The sequence below is a fragment of the Polyodon spathula genome, chromosome 9, assembly GCF_017654505.1.
Source record: "Polyodon spathula isolate WHYD16114869_AA chromosome 9, ASM1765450v1, whole genome shotgun sequence".
NCBI classification, from domain to species: domain Eukaryota; kingdom Metazoa; phylum Chordata; class Actinopteri; order Acipenseriformes; family Polyodontidae; genus Polyodon; species Polyodon spathula.
The window spans coordinates 46689602-46701698 of record NC_054542.1 but is presented as its reverse complement, the minus strand read 5'-3'; the positions used below and the strand labels follow the sequence as shown (position 1 = coordinate 46701698).

General features: G+C 36.1%; 1 pseudogene; it reads right to left on the bottom strand.

The window, feature by feature from the left end:
- LOC121321104 overlaps window positions 1–12097 on the bottom strand; it is a 247435-nt pseudogene that overhangs the window by 208489 nt on the left and 26849 nt on the right.

The following is a 12097-nucleotide window of genomic DNA, read 5'->3' as shown; positions in this document are numbered from 1 at the left end:
GTGTTCGTCTGTGAGAGTTCCTTTAATCACATTTCAGTTGATGTTATAAGAATGTATCATACAAGTCAGGGATTGTTAACATTTACTAAAAACACTGAATTCTAAAAACGTTTCACACAGTGTACATTAATAATAACGCGAGAGAAGACAGAAAACAATTTGCCATCATCTTTTCAAAAAGTGCTAGGATCTCTTTCTCAGACATCTGCTTGGAGGCAAACACTTCAAATTCGGGGGATGCAGACCATTCACGGGTGGAGGAGCACAAGTGCTTCAGGTGGGAAAGAGTGGCCCACACTCTTTTGCTGCCTGGAATACGGATGCTGGCAAAGCGGTCAAGCTACACAGAAGGAAAAAAAAAAAAAAGACAATAGTGAAATATGGCAACATCAGTAATATTTAATTGTTGTCAGATGTGTAACTATGCACAAAAGTCACAATACAATATGACAGCAAAGGCATCCTTATAATACTAGCACACTGCTTTGTGTGAGGATTCTTCATCACAGAAAAAAAAAACATAAAGATATGGTAAAATATGGACTTCATTTATTCACCATTGAAAAACCACCAGGCAATTAATAAAGCTGTTGGTTACATCACAATGCTTATTTTGAATAAACCCAACAGTGAACAGGAAATCATACCACTTTGGCTTACAGTATTATAGTTATACTGTATGGCATTTGACTTGCATAGAGTGCTTAGATACTAAGTGTGGTAAACGTCGATCCAAATCACTTCCCTACAGGAAAGTACAAAAACTACTGTGCCGTTAAAGCAGTCAATCAACATTCATAATAGCAGGGAGCTGCAAGGAAGTTAGGCGAAGTACAAAATGTTCAAATTGTATGGGGTTTGGGATTGGAGAGCAGTCAATTGCTGCACATCTTGTTCTGCAAATCACGTTCTCATCCATTTCCTCCCTGGCTAAGCAGAGATGATGTGGCTTCAACTAGCAACAGAATGCAGTAGAGCTGAATAATGTTTTTATCCTTAAAGATAACAAAAAAAAAAAAAAAAAAACCTATGTGGCATTGAATGGAACTTTGCGAAGAGCATAAAATACACCTGTCAACTACAAACACCCTACGCTCAAAGCATGTGGTGTGTATCAGTGATCGGTCCAGTTAAAGTGACGCAGCAATGAAAGGGATCATTTTTACTGATTTCTTTTTTATTTAAATAAAATAAAATTAAAAAAAAACACACATGCAGACAGAGAACACTGCTGTACACCAAAATTAGGACAAAACTCTTAAGGGGTACTGTCAGTATGCTGCTGTAAGTTAGTCCCATGATCTCAATGTTTATCCCTTGCTGTAATGGACTAGAGCAGGCATGTGAGAGAGTCGAGCGCAGGAAGTCTAGTTTATCCTTAATTTAAAATCTACTGTAAGCTAAGCAGTTTGCTCAACATAAAAAAAACCTCCACTTCAAAGGAATCAGGCAGCTCAGTTTTTGCTGCAGTGCTGTCAAAAAAATAAAGAAAAGCATTTTGTTTTGTTTTTATTAGAAGTAGGTTAACATAACCTCTAAATAAGACCAAGGGTGACATAGAAGTAAAATAGTACAGAATGTGATCTAGTTGAAAAAAGTAGTCCTTTAGTACACAATAATTCCTACTGTAGAGATGCATAAACTAGTGAATGTAGTCCAAAAACATTATATTGCAATGAAAGTCACAGTTCTTTAATACTCTTCTATTACATTCAAAAAATAGTTAGTGAAAATATCCAAAAATAATGTGATAATGGAATTCTAATTAGATTAAGACTGTCAAAAACTACTTCCTCTTATCACTGGTTAGCTGTGGGGTACTTCTTTGAAATGTCATTTGAAGGTGATAAGGTAGGTGGTTCAAGTGTAAACACTAGCTTCATCTTGCATTGGGCTTGTAAAATGAACACATCTAAATGAGCACCCTACTGTGCATGATCTCATGAAGAGTAATCTCTCAGATAATCAGTGGTGACACTAATATACAATTAATGAAATACAAATGCAGCAAATTCACAATTTTAATCTACATTTGGAAACATGAATATTAACAAGAGACAATTACACAGATGCTATATTAGTCAGACGCATCTAAATCATGTCTTCACCATTTAGCAAATTGTATCTTCTGTAGAAATGTTGCACAGATCTGATAAACCTACAACTTCAACCTGGCAAAGTAAACACAAAGCAGCTTCCTGTTTTGCCAAGAACTATCTTTTCTTTGAGATCTATCAGGTTGAAATTGCATGTCAACTCAAGAAAGTCGATTAATTATAGTTGTAGCATTTTCTAAAGGTGCATATTGATTGTAAATCCTAACAATATTGTTTTTCAATATTCCAATGATCGCTCCATGAATGGTATCGTAACCTCAGGAGCATCATTTGCAGTTCCCTGTGAACTGAAAACTGAAGATAAATGATTATAGTAGAACCTGTCATATCTGATTTAATTGGTTGCAGGAGTCCATTGGATTTGTAAAGCTCTTGTATCGCGGAGGGAGTTGTTATAATACATTGTAGTTATTAACTATAGTACTGCACATATACTATACAATGAAAAGGACTGAACATTTTTGCAAAACAAGCCACTGTAATATAGTATTTGGCAATTTACATAACAGAATTCAAAAAGCACTTCCCGTTCTCTGTCTATCCCAAACAATTATTTTTTTTTTTTTGCACTGCGTGTTAATCAGAGACCAAGACAAGAAAGTGTGCACACAAACACAAACTGGCTTGATATTGGCAACAAAAAATTGTTTCCACTTTTTAACGGCACAGCAATTATATTAATCCCTCGTTTTATTTTATTTAACATGGCTAAACTGAACAGTTACGTTAAGTGACAGCATGTAAAAAGTGAAACGGAATTCCATCTTTTTTTATTTTATCTGAATGTACTGTTTTACACCCATAATAAAGGCTGCATTGATCAGTTTCCATCTGTGCCATTCAGTTGGTAGCAGCATGTGTAAATGACACGTGCCAGAGGCCCATCGGATAATAGAGGGGATCGTAGCTTACAGGATCCAATATGACTGGTTCTCCTGTGCTTAAAATTGAAATGCACCAAATGATGCAATTTGCTGTCAGTTTACCCTACCCTGCTGACCAGTATAGTACTATACACTACACAGCCTGAAAGAGAATTGTGTTCAGATATTTGTACAAAGCAGCAGATGCATTTTTTTCAGGTCAAAGCGCTCAATTTTATCTTGTTGTCCTTGAAGTAATGCTTACATTGCTTACACAAATGTGCATCCTTTTAAATGAAAATTATACTGCTCAGGACAACTCCAAGCAAGGCTGTTTGAGAACTGTGACAGCAATCCTTATTCAGTTGAATTACAGCACATACATGTTTGCTACAAAGACACTTCCAGGCTTCAAGCATCTGTCATAATGATCAAGCTCCTGTTCCTGTGCAATGCAGCCTGCACATAATTTGTAAGCACACCACTGAAACTGTGTGGAATCATTATTTTAACTTTAGCTCAGTTTTATGACACCAGTGCAAACTGAGGTGGGGATTTTGCTTAAGAATTACATTGAACCAAACCAACTATAAAAGTGATTTTACTAAGATTTGTGCTTGTATCTCACACTCTTTATGCTCACTTTTGAAGATTAAAATACCTGTATAAAAGAAACTGCTTTTTCTTTTTTGACATTCCACTTTCTGGAGGACAGTCATTGTGTAGCCCTCAAAGTGAAGCACTCCACAAAGGAAGAAACTTGCTCTTTGGGATTTATAAATCACTCGACATCATAATGCCTGAGATTTTGGTGTTGCACTTAAATTTATATATTTCACAGGACTAATACGAATTTCAAACAAAAGAGGCAACATCCTACTAAATCTTATCTTGTATGTATTACCATCACTTTGTGGAGCTCACATTTTCCTGTATGAAAGATGCACACATTATGTCAAACGTGCATTTGATTTTTGTTTTGTCATAAGATTCTTCCGTTTATGAAAATAGCTGTAGAATAGTAAAGCCCTATACAATGTTAAGTGATGGTTCAGTGAACGCAGAAGGTACAGGCAACATTATATGCACATGCTTGCACGGGGAATGTAATATTGTATACCTGCTGAAGGGTCATAAAAGTAATCCGAAGCCCAGGAGATAGCGCACTTTGCCTGAGCTGCACCTTGAATTTTCATGAAGCTTGAGTCGCGATTCTTCCATTAGCTCCCTGGCTATACCTTATTTTAATTAAATCATTCATCTGTAATGCAATCTCTGGAGCCAATAAGTGGTAGTTATTCAAACTGAATAAACATTTATTTTTCTTTTCAAGCAGTAATCTCTTGCTGGAAATACCCTTGAGTTCTCGAAGCACCAGAGTTTCAAATAGTCCTTTTTTATTATTATTTAGGTCGCCCTGTGAAGGTGAGATTTATAAAATCAAAAATGTCCCCTATGGCACAGTAAAGGAATTATGCCACTGAAAACCCCTTGTATTGTATGACATACTTCCATCACTTGTTATGTATTTGTCAACCTCATTCGATGCCACATCCCATCCATGCAGATCATAAAACAGTTTCTTATTTACATGGTTTTAATCATTGACTTACAGCATTACTATCAAACACAACCATTTTTAGAGCAGACAAGTTACTGCACCAAAAATAGTTTAAAAAAAATAAAAAATTCCAGTCTGCAAAGAAAGAAAAGAAAAAAAAGCAAATAAGTGCAAGGTTGTACTGAAAGAATGAAAAAATCCAAATAGAAAATGGAGGCAATGTTGCAAGAAAAGGTTAACCCTCACCTAAAAGGCAGGCAAATGCTCTCTCAAAATGTTTCTGTAATCAAGAACACATTCAAATACTAATTCATATTTTTATTCTAGTTTTCCCACTCCATGTAAAATAGTGAAAGCCTGTGAGGATGTGGAGAGAAAACTGTATCAATTTTCTGGTACTGACAAGTGGTTCAGATGTTTTGAACATTAAGAAAGCGGTCCAAAACTCTTTTAAAAGGGGGGGGGGGCGATGATCTACACCAATACGTTTTGTACGGATCTCACTGCAGCTAATTGGCAACAAATACCCCACCCCTAGTCATTCTTCATTCACTCTCTGACAATATACTAAACATTGGGTTACCATTGCTTTCAACAGACAGCTTGTTAATTTAAATTAATATCAGATTTTGGACCATTGAGCGCAGACAAATTTTTTTTTAAAAAATGAATGCACAGAACAAGCATCATGAGACATAGCAAGGAAGGCCACCAGGTAGAGATGACTATTCACTTGCTTCTATAGCAATACAGGAAAGAGGGATAAGAAAACATAAAATCCTGCCCATGGAAAAGAAAAACATTATTTTTCAAAATGCCACTTGTACTAGGGATGCCATCATTAGTGTGTACAGACTTGAACAGGTTGCACAGGCCAAAACAAAATCTAAATAAACACTGATTTAGCTGCATTTATCACAGTGAACTTAACAGCAAATATTTTAGTTTGTTTATTTTATGTATGCTTTAGCAAAACAGATGATGTTTTTAGTCAATAGTTTGGGTTCAGACAGTGCTGCTTGGAATTAGGTACTTAATCTCCAACTATTGGAAAAATTGTCAGACTGATTTGTCCGTCATGAGTTAAATAAAAGGCACATGCACAGGTCACGACACATACAGGAGAGCTGTGGCACAGTAGTGCTGCACGGAGAAGTTAATGTGTTTTAATATTTCATAAGAATATCTAAGACTGACCAAGGAGCTAATCAGTAGTTTGGGAGAGGGGTGTCTAACACAGTACAGTAGATGTAAAGTGGTTAGATACTACACGGAAGCATGCATATTATCTTAAGCCGTTTTTAGTGTTGTCTAATGCAAGGAAATTAAAGTCACAGGTCAATAGGTTAAAGTGTTAAAGCAGAATTAAGCTCCAAATATGAGCTAAGGAATACAATAAATTGAAAAATCTTACCACATCATCCGTCACGGTTCTAATGTTTAAATGATAGAAAAGAAATAAGAATCAGAATTAAGGGATTGCAAATACAGTATACAAAGTTTTATAATTCACCAACTACAAAGCAATCCCTCTGGTGGGGGGAGAAATCAACAAAAAAACAGAAGGGAGACCGCATCAAAACAAGAACAACAACTCAGGTAAGACAACCATTAAATGTATTTATCTAAATGCTAGAAGTATCAGAAACAAAATTCTAGAACTTGAAGCTACTGCACTAACAGGTAACTATGATGTGATAGGTGTTACAGAAACGTGGTTATCTGCGAGTGATGGGGACGAATATAATATTTGTGGGTATACACTGTATAGGAAAGACAGGCAGGACAGAAGAGGAGGAGGGGTAGCGCTATACATAAGAAACAGTCTTGAAGCCCAGGTGTTAAACCTGGACAAAGAAAATAAAACCGAATCAATATGGGTCAGAATAACAGACAAAAATTCAAAAGGCATAATAATAGGAGCATGCTATAGACCGCCAGATTCAGACGGTGAGCACAATAATCTGTTATACAATGACATTAGAAATGTGTGTAGCAAAGGAGAAGCCATACTAATGGGGGATTTCAACTTCCCCCAAATAAAATGGGAAAACCCGGTGGGTAGCGCGAAGGATGAAATAGAAATGGTGGAAATGACAAATGACTGCTTCCTAACACAATTTGTGAAGGCACCGACTAGAGGGGAGGCATGCCTTGATTTAGTCTTTTCAAATAACGAAGATAGAATAACTAAAACAGATGTCAGAGAACCACTGGCAAACTCAGACCACAACATGGTCTCATTTGAAGTGTTTTTTAAATCCCCAAAAGTAAAGACTAAAGCTAAGGTTTACAATTTTAGAAAAGCAAACTATGAAGGTATGAAACAGAGACTAACAGAAGTAGACTGGAGTAAAATAGAGAAAACACCCACAGAAGAAGGATGGTTGTTCTTCAAAAATGTAGTACTAGAGGCGCAAAACAATTATATCCCTAAAGTAGACAAATCTAAATGTAAAACTAAATTGCCAAAATGGTTTAATAGATCAATTAAAAAAAAATATTCAGCGAAAAAAGGCACTTTACAGAGCATTAAAAAAGGACCAAAAAGAAAGTACGCAGAAAGAGTACACAGAACTGCAAACGCAAGTCAAAAAGGAAGTTAGAAAGGCCAAGAGAGAAATAGAAATAAACATTGCTAAGGGAGCTAAAACCAATTCCAAAATGTTTTTCCAATATTACAACAGCAAGAGAACATTCAAAGAGGAGATTAAATGTTTAAGAGATACAAATGGCAAAATCGTAGAGGAAGAAAAAAAAATAGCAAATATGTTAAATGATTACTTTTCACAAGTTTTTACAAAGGAAGATACTGACAACATGCCCCACATGTCATCCAGTTCCTATCCAGTTTTAAATAACTTTAGCATAACTGAGGCAGAAGTGTTAAAGGGACTAGGAGCTCTTAAAATAAACAAATCCCCTGGGCCGGATGAGATCCTCCCAGTAGTACTCAAAGAAATGAAAGAAGTAATTTACAAACCGCTAACCAAGATCATGCAGCAGTCTCTTGACACAGGGGTGGTACCGACAGACTGGAAAATTGCAAACGTAATACCGATCCACAAAAAGGGAAACAAAACTGAACCAGGTAACTACAGACCAGTAAGCCTGACTTCTATTATATGCAAACTTATGGAAACTATAATAAGATCCAAAATGGAAAATTACCTATATGGTAACAGGGTACTGGGAGACAGTCAACATGGTTTTAGGAAAGGGAGATTGTGCCTAACTAACTTGCTTGATTTTTTTGAGGATGCAACATCGATAATGGATAATTGCAAAGCATATGACATGGTTTATTTAGATTTCCAGAAAGCTTTTGACAAAGTCCCGCACAAAAGATTAATTCTCAAACTGAACGCAGTTGGGATTCAAGGAAACACATGTACATGGATTAGGGAGTGGTTAACATGTAGAAAACAGAAAGTACTGATTAGAGGAAAAACCTCAGAATGGAGTGTGGTAACCAGCGGTGTACCACAGGGATCAGTATTAGGTCCTCTGCTATTCCTAATCTACATTAATGATTTAGATTCTGGTATAGTAAGCAAACTTGTTAAATTTGCAGACGACACAAAAGTAGGAGGAGTGGCAAACACTGTTGCAGCAGCAAAGGTCATTCAAAATGATCTAGACAAGATTCAGAACTGGGCAGACACATGGCAAATGGCATTTAATAGAGAAAAGTGTAAGGTACTGCACGCAGGAAATAAAAATGTACATTATAAATATCATATGGGAGATATTGAAATTGGAGAAGGAATCTATGAAAAAGACCTAGGAGTTTTTGTTGACTCAGAAGTGTCTTCATCTAGACAATTTGGGAAGCTATAAAAAAGGCTAACAAGATGCTCGGATACATTGTGAAAAGTGTTGAATTTAAATCAAGGGAAGTAATGTTAAAACTGTACAATGCACTAGTAAGACCTCATCTTGAATATTGTGTTCAGTTCTGGTCACCTCGCTATAAAAAAGATATTGCTGCTCTAGAAAGAGTGCAAAGAAGAGTGACCAGAATTATTCCGGGCTTAAAAGGCATGTCATATGCAGACAGGCTAAAAGAATTGAATCTGTTCAGTCTTGAACAAAGAAGACTACGTGGCGACCTAATTCAAGCATTCAAAATTCTAAAAGGTATTGACAGTGTCGACCCAAGGGACTTTTTCAGCCTGAAAAAAGAAACAAGGACCAGAGGTCACAAATGGAGTTTAGAAAAAGGGGCATTCAGAACAGAAAATAGGAGACACTTTTTTACACAGAGAATTGTGAGGGTCTGGAATCAACTCCCCAGTAATGTTGTTGAAGCTGACACCCTGGGATCCTTCAAGAAGCTGCTTGATGAGATTTTGGGATCAATAAGCTACTAACAACCAAACGAGCAAGATGGGCCGAATGGCCTCCTCTCGTTTGTAAACTTTCTTATGTTCTTATGTGTGGGTATTGTTGTATTTCATAAAAGTACAGACTTAGGCAACAATGTGCAAGACAATGCTTTTTTCCTAGGGAACAAATAACATGTAAATAAAATGGTCATGTTAGTTAGCTTCTAGTTTGTGCAGAACTAGAGCTTTTTTAGAAAATAAATAGTACAGGTTACTCTTTGGATAAAGAGTTAAATATGTAGATTTTAAAACTACTGCGTGCTTTGTAATATATTTCCCAGAAACAGTGTTTAAGACCGAATTTCAGTTTTGAGACTGAATTATTTAAACATTTTGGATAAATGTTACTAAAGACAGATCATTTGTGCTCACATTTTGAACTTCCTACTATAACAGATCAGTTATTTTTTGCATTTATTCTTTTAAATCAGATTAACATATTTTCTATTTTATTGTTTAGGGTCTTCATTAAAGAAAAAAAGTGGGGATCCTTACATACGGATTGAATCGTCTGTCTGTCTGTACTGTAATGACTGTAATTCTCAGTCTCCCCCTACGGAGACTAAATGATAGTGGGAGACCCCGTCCCAGTGGCAATCTCCCACAGAATGGGGGAGGAGTGTAGAGAAGTAGGAACGAAGCAGCTGAACGGCAGTAAATCAGGCTGACCGGGAAGCAGGGCTGGATTGCTGGACAAACTGGACACTCGCTTTGTCGTTTCCAGAAGTATGTGAACAGCAATTGTTTTTATTTGGACTCATTCAGACTTGTGGAATGGGACAATTTTAAACCTTTCCTCTGTGTTTAATGTTTTGTGCTGCGTTACATTTGTTTTAGTATTTTGGTTTATATCCTACTAGTAATTAGTGTTATTACATTTGAAGGCTACTACATTCTTGGAAAGTAAGTGCTGTTATATTTAGTTTTAATTGAGGGTTAATTTATAAAAGATGTTGGGTAGCAGTTGCTCCTGAACAGTGGGAACTTACTGGAAGCAGCTCCTTGCTGAAAGAGCACACGGTGCACGGGTTCTACATGTTTCACATTATTGTTCCTTTACCGATATCTTGTTAAATATTGATTTAGTTATATGGGTTTGCACTTAGAAGTGGCACTTCATTGTGTTTGTATGTCACCGTTTTGGGGTGTGTTGTTTTGATTGACAGTATAGTTCTTTAGGCACTGTGGTGGTTACAAACTTGCTGCCTCTCGAGGTCTCTTGGTTATTTCACCACAAATTTGTTTTTTAGTTTGCTACCCAGGGTAGCTGTCTTAACCATAATTGTTTGATAAAAACTATTGAATACTACTACTTTCGTCTCCTGGTCCCTCTCTTCTCTCCCATACACCAAGAGTGTGACAAACAATTTCCATATCATCATGACGAACTGCCGTTGCCTCAATGTCAGGGTAGCTTTAAAAGCTGAAGTGATTGGACTCAATTGCCTGAAGGCTTTGAACCTCTTTCAAATCCTGCTCTTTTCAACCAAGCTTCGGGAATAAGAATCAATATCATTTACCAAGCAGTCACAAAAATACAGATCAGCTTCCACAGGCTGAAATTATAAAAAACAGAAAAAGCAGCACAGCATGCCACCAGTGGATGAACAGTTTGTTTTGAATTGGTGGAACTGGCAGCATCTACTGGTAGGGTAATGACCACTCTACTGCTGGACGGAGGCAAACTGAGGGGTTTATTTTTCACAAATTACTTTTAATGAGAATACACACTATAAAAATTTAGTAACACCAATGGCAGACTCACATTTGGGGTTTGCACTATTTAAAATAAAGGCCTACAACACATTTCCATTAAGACTGCCAAGCATAATGTAGCCCTATGCAAAACTGAAAATTCTATAATCAATAAAAAATAAACAGTATTATCCTCATTGGGAAAAGGAGCCTGCAGCATTGACCATCAGACAGTGCTTTCCAATATTAAATCAGCCGGTACTGGACTACATAATATCTGAAATAGCGTAAAAAGAACAAAAATTTATCATCTCAGAACTGTCCTTTTAAGCACTGGTACAACAAGATCAGTGTTTACTGTACAAAACATTTAGCAATTGCAGTAGTTTTCCAAATCCAAGAATCTTTCAACATAATTTATTGCATAAGGTAATTTGAATGCCTCTATTTAAAAACACTGTTGCAATTTTAAAAAAGTGTTTAAGCAATATTTGATGCTATATATTGTAGTTTATATCACTTCCTGCAAGCAGCATAAATAGCTTTTTTTTTTTAAACTGTACTTGTAATTTAGCCCAAATAAACCAGTGCTGGGAAATAATGATCTGGCACTACAGTGTATATCAGAGCACAACACTATTGATGAAAACTAATGGACCAAGGTAAGCTAATAAAAGCAACTGTCCTTATGTAAGCACAAAAACAGCAAAACATCAGAGTTCAGTCAATACCTAGCCTAATATTAACACTATATCCAGAATCTGAAACATTACAGTTGCAGCCTGTCACTAATGTTCACTAACAAGTGAACTTTATCCATCCACTTTCAGGATTTACATTTTTAAATATTGATAAATAAATGAAAAATCTCTGGCACTTGTCAACAACATGAAGAACACTTCTTAATTCAGATCAATTGGCAAAAGGAAAGCCATATCTATAATCTGTGAGCACAAAACGAATTATTATTATTATTATTATTATTATTATTATTATTATTATTATTATTATATATATAATAATAATAATAATAAAAGGGCAAATGAGGAAAAGCTAAGGAAATGATATGTATCTCTTCCTCTCTTCCTACAGAACATGCATAATTTATCTTGACTTTTAGCCAGTTTTTCTCTTCATTACTGTTCTCTAGTACAGCACAGATTTTGAAATATAGGCTACTGTGCGTAGAGTACTGTACAAATAAAGGAAAGCTGAGCTGAAAACTACATTCATTTCATTTGTCTTGCTTTGCTTTGACATTGTTAACATTTTATGTGTGATTAATTCAGACGATTCATCAGGTCATGCTGAAATACCAGAAAGTTATTGAAGTCTCAGCTCAGTGAATCTGCCATCAGTCTTACTTCATTAATAAAGTCAAAACATATCAGCTTGGCTCTGTGTAAACAGGTGGTAAGAATGATCAATCAAGGAGAAGCTAAGTGGGGAAATAGCCTTCAAATATAATCTAAA